This window comes from Mesocricetus auratus, unplaced genomic scaffold (assembly GCF_017639785.1).
Source record: "Mesocricetus auratus isolate SY011 unplaced genomic scaffold, BCM_Maur_2.0 Super-Scaffold_100010, whole genome shotgun sequence".
Lineage (NCBI taxonomy): Eukaryota > Metazoa > Chordata > Mammalia > Rodentia > Cricetidae > Mesocricetus > Mesocricetus auratus.
In genome coordinates, this window is record NW_024429194.1 from 19,610,515 (window position 1) to 19,616,514 (window position 6,000).

The following is a 6,000-nucleotide window of genomic DNA, read 5'->3' on the forward strand; positions in this document are numbered from 1 at the left end:
ATATGTTGCTCTTGCAAAGGACCCGAGTTTCAGTTCCTACCACCCGCTTCAGGAAACTCACAATGCAGCTGCCTGTAACTCCAACCCTGGAATCTAATACCTCCGGACTCCAAGAGAACACACACACACACACACACACACACACACATCAATAATAAATATTTTACAATAAAATATAAAGATTTAAAAACAGTTACAATATTTTAATGTTTCACAAGGAATTGCCATTAGATTATAATTTTGACCTTTAAAGGCCTACCAGAGGGTCCATATGTTGGCTTAGTTCTCACCTTGGCATTCTTTGGGACTGCTAGAAACTTTAAGAGTTGAGACCTAGTGAAGGGGCCTTAGGGTCACTGGGAGCATTCCCTTGATGAGGACAGTGAGACACCGGTCCCTTCTCCCTTCTGTTTCACTCATGGCCATGAGGGGAGGTTCATTGCTCCACCACAAGGTCCCATGAGCATATGCTCCATAGACCAAGGACTGTGAGCCCATGTCTGCCTCCTCTCCTTCTGACTTACTTATCTCAGATATTTATTATAGTGATGGCAGGCCCACTAACACACAGCAGCCGGGAGAGCCCATGGCCACCAAAAGCAGAAGGAGGTGCGTGGGGTGGGGGAGATAAAGTAGCAGCGCATTGTTAACAGCCTTGAAGAAGAGAAGGGCTCTACTAACATGATCCGGATATCATTTACATAAAGCTGAGGACCAGGACCTACAAGTTCAGTAAGAGATGATGACTTTTCAGTCTCTTTGAGGCTGTGGGGGAAGTGTGGGCTCCTGAGGAAGGGTCCTGGGTTTGTGGGGGAAGTGTGGGCTCCTGTGGAAGGGTCCTGGGTTTGTGGGGGAAGTGTGGGCTCCTGTGGAAGGGTCCTGGGTTTTGTAGCCATGGCCCATCTTCCCTTGTACAGTTGTCTCTCTACCTTCTCTAGCCCCTCTCATGAGGCAGAGTGGTCGCTAGGAGGCTAGGAATCTTACCAGGGTACCCGATTCAGGATTCTGCACTTTCTACCTCTTGATCTATCTCAACTCCATTCTGGAGTTATTTAAAATACGTGAAGGCCCTGGAAGAAGAGATGTCCTGAAGGACTTGGGTTCCCTCTGGAGCAGTGGCTCTCAGCCCTCCTAACACTGCAACCCTTTAAAACAGCTCCTCATGTTGTGGTGGCCCCTCCATCATAAAATTATCTTTGTTGGTACTTCATAACTGCCATTTTTCTCTTGTTATAAATAATGCTGTAAATATCCAATGTTACCAATGGTCTTAGGTTGTTAGAACCCCAAAGGGGTTGCGACCCTGAGATTGAGAACCTCGGCTCTAGGAGGCTCCATGCTATCAATCCACCCTGGCCAGCAAGACTAAGTCTCCAAAGATTGAAGGAAATGCCAAAGATCTGATCGAGGGGATCAGGAGACTCAAGGAATTTGAGCTCATGAGTAGTGCCAACAAAGCACTTTTCGTTTTATTATTAAAGCAAGCAAAACATGAGGTGATGTTTACAGTTAATTTAAGCAAGTGCTAGTACCGTGAGGGAGTACACTGTATGAATGTTATCTTTGGTCCTGTGAAAGAGCCACGAGTATTCTCCCCAGACCTTTGCCTTTCCCGCAGAGATAATGTGGACATGCCTGGGCATTTCCTTCATGCCCTTGCTTTCGAGTGCATCAACTTATCATAGTTTGTGGAATTCTTTCTAGAAGGGCACCTTGTGGGAAGAACATTCCTTACTCTTCCCCTATCATAGTTCACAGTAAGTTCATGACTTTCTTCCACGGCTCCCACTCCATGTCAGCTGCCTGTTTGCTTCAGAATCAGAGTTGCCTCCGCTGGCCTTGATGCCACATCAAGCGAAACCAGAGAGCCCAGTCACTATGTGGCTGGTTCTCTGCCAAGGGTCTTCTGTTCCCTCTGTTCTTGGATTACACCATAATGCCAACTAGCATCACAACAGGAAGCAGGAAATGCCCAGGCTGGAGATATAGAGAGAATCAAATGAAAGAACCATTTACAGAGATGTAGGCAAGATGCTGGAAAACTATAGAGGACACAGCCCAGAACTGGTCAGAGTGACATCACGACCACCCTAAATTATTTAGGGGGTGGTCTGTTTCTGGGAGGGGAACAGAAGGCACCCCTAGAACTGTCCTCAATGAAATGGTAATCACTAATGACAACTGTTTCTAAAGAAACTCAGTCCTGAGAAGTGATTCAAAGGCCTTGAACCAAGAAGAAACATTCATTGAAGAAACTCCACTAAAATGTGGTGAGAAGAGTGACTATCTCTGGCATTTAAGCTGTGCATATGTCAAGAGTCCACTCTCCTTCACCTCTCAAGCAACGGGTCTGGAATCTCTGCAGGGAGACTGGATGTGATTCTAAGCCAAAGAGGTGACCTTTTAGGTAGATATATGAGTATGGAAGTTCCTTTCCTCCCCAAGTTCTTTTTTCATTTAGACAAAGAAGAGAGAGAACTCTGTGCTTCCCAGTGTCCCACCTCAACTTGCTATGGGCCAACTGTGTCACTCAGCTGGAAACTGAGGTGACACCCTAGCACCAAGACCCTGCGCATGGCTCAGAGACATTTGCTCCCGACGGGAAACCCTCCAGTAGGAGCAGGGAGATGGAAAGCTGTTATTGGAGAGACTGAGTTTCTATGGAAATGAATCCCAGTGGCCAATGAAGGCAGGCAACACTCAGAGCTGCTGCACTGAGTACCAACCATACCCTGGCCTTGAACTCTGGCACGCAGAAAAGGATGAGAGATGTCATAGCCACTGTCCTGTTGCTGTGAAGAGACACCATGCTACCACAGAAGACAGCATTTAATTGGGATTTACAGTTTTACAGGTTAGTCCATGATCATCATGGCAGGAAGTTGACAGGCATAGTGCAGGCGTGGTAGTGACAACTTTACATCCTGGTCTTCAGGAAGCAGACAGAGAGAAAAAGAGATGTGGCCTAGCTTGAGTTTTGGAACCTCAAAGCCCGTTTCCAGTGGCATACCTTCTCCAACGAGGCCAAGCCTCCTAATCCTTCCCAAACAGTTCCCACTAACTGGTGGGTAAGCATTCAAACATTAGAGCCTATGAGGGGTCATTCTCATCCAAACCACCACAAGTAATAAGACTGGAAACAACAGGGGCTGTGGCTGCGGCTGAAACTAAGACCAAAGGCACATCTTTGGAAAGCTTAACAAAACATGTAAATTGGTAGACTGAACAGTAAAAAAAGAGAAAAAACAAACAAATAAATGGATAAAGGATGTTGCAGCTCACCCGACTAAACGAACCAGAGTTTAAAGGAACTGCTAAGGAAGATGAGTGCCAATGAATGAGACAAGCTACACCAGAAGGACGCAGAGCTCCAGACTACCTCAAGGAGGAGAAACCCCGGACAGCAGGTAGAAAGGTAGGGTTTGCAAGGAAAAGCCCAGGCCAGGAGGAGGGTTTGCTAGTTGATTCTAATAGAAATCTGGAAAACAACTCAAATCACTTCCTACAAAATTTTCCTAAGAAATAGATGAGAGGGGGCCCTGCCAGACTCATTCTACCAGGCAAGAAGTGCCTGGAGGCCAGCAGGGACAGAGCGCAAGCAGGACACAGGTAGTTTGTTTTTTTATGACTATAGACACCAAATGCAAACATCCTCAGAAACATTAGCAAAGCAGATTTAGATTTATGCAAACTAAGTCAAATTCCCCAAAATAAATTCATGCAATATATAACATCATCAGACTAAAACATGAATTTACTCTTTTAGATGCGGAACAAATTAAATATATATCTGCACACATGCATACAGAAATAATAAGGATTACTGCTAAAGTGGATGGAATAAGCAATTGGAGATGATGGTAAAGAAAAATCCAATTTCTCTTCATACTTACTCAATGGACTATGGGTAGAAATCTCTGCCCTCAAACTCACAGACAGAACCCAAGTAGATGCTACAGTCTTAATGGTTGACGACTAACAGCTTGCTCCTATCATCAGTAAAAAAGGCAAGAACCTCAACTGATGCCATGATTTAGTCTACACTGTAGCAGTGGTTCTATGCAGAGCCACCAGTCAGAAATAAATAATGTGCATGAATTCAATGCATAAATACGTGACTCCAAGTTGGGAAAGGAGGAAATGAAGTCAGTCTACTTGAAGGTGGCAAGCCACATGATGGTACAGGGCTCCCTTCGAGGACAAGGCCATCGCTTTTCAATGGTGAACCTGTTATCACACTCATTATTGGCTTGTGAGGTATAAAGGCTTGTAGGCTGTTGACTAGCAAAGCCTGGGAAGATGGGATTATTGTCTCTAGCTTGTTTTAATTCTTTGAACTCTATAGAGCTTGTCTTGATGTAAGCGCTTAACAAACAGGTGCCCAGTAAATGCTTGCCACTTGCTGGCCAAATGTCCTTTTGTTCATCCCCTGAAGGCAGAGCCTTGCCTTCTCTCTTGCTGCCCATCTGCCCTGAATGCATTCCTGACGGTCTTTGGTCTGCATCTGCAGGATATAACAAGATTTTCAGCCCATGGAAATTCTGATGTAGAGGACACTCATGGAGACAAGAGGGTGTGAGGAATGTGTGTAGACTCTGCTCTCTGGATTTGACTCAGCATTCTCCTAGCCCGAGTTCATGTCTGGCTAGGGCTGTTGCTATCTCTGATGTCTTCCGAGAGCTGGTGATGTGTCTCCATTAGTTCTCACTCCCAACTTAACATGTGGCGACCTCCAGGATGAGCATGTCTGTCTGTGGAACTTATTCTCTCCTGACTGGCTTCTGCCTGGTTTTATGTGGACGCCTGTCTTCACTCATCCATGCCTAGAGAAGCACCCAGAACTATCCATTCTCACAGATGCAGGGGCCGGTCTCTGACAGCATATCTCTTTCTCTGGAATCTTCTCCACAAGCATTAAACCGTTTCTTCCACCACCAGTTTTTAGAAGGAGGGATTTTAAAAAATATATACAGTTGTCTCAGGACCAGTAAAGACAAGTTCAGATTGTAATGAATCCCAGCCTCTTTCCCATGGAGCCAGGGAATGAACTCAAAGCTTTCTTCCACAGAGAACCTGTGCTAACAAAGAGTCGAGTTGGTGTGCCAGTATAGCCTGCCTCCATCCCTGGGCCAGAGTGAAGGTGCCACCAGACTTTCATCCACAGACTGCTGGAGTCATCATTGTCCGGGTTTCCAGAGATAGAGTTTTGTTTGCCACTGTGGAAGTCATCATCTTGTCCCTCCTTTCCCTTGCTCCAGCCGCTGCCCCCAGCCCAACTCGCTCTGTGCCCAGGCCTGCTGTGTCACAGTGACCCCCAAGCAGTTTGAAATGAGTTGAGGGCTGTGTTTCACTTCTCGGCTCTGCGTGTCTCAATGAAGCCTTCCATTCAGTGAGTGTCACGGGTCACCTTCCGGGCAATGTGAGCCTCCTGACCACTGACTTGCCCCTCAGTGTCCCTCCCAGCTTCTTACAAATACTATTTGATCAATAAACTTTCCCAAAGGGATAAGCTGTGCTTTCCTAGAAACAAACTAGAATATGGAGCTACTGTACAGAAAGCCAGTATTCAGGGGGGAAAATTCAGAATTTTATAAATAAAACCAGAGTTCATTGTATGTTCTGGAGAACGTTTCCCAAGCACTTCATATCAGAGCGTTTGAAAGCCCAGGCCTGGGAATCCTGGTGCGACCACTCTAGGACAGGCAAACCCCTTAGCATCTTCTCACCTGTAGAAGTAACAGCTAACATGCTCTGGGAGGCTGCTGTAAGGCTTGTGAGGTTAGATATCTACATCCTTAGTCACACAGGACGTTAAGCCAAATATTTTAAACCTTTGATAATAAGAAGCACTGTGTTATATTAACTATTCTGGAAAGGACACAGTTCTCGAGGGAGGCATTTGCAGGTTTATCCTCTCCAAAGCAGAAGGCGGGGAACAGCTAAGCAAAAGCCATGCTTGGGGACCTCAGCCTGGTCCCAGGCTTCCCAGCAGGGGGCGCT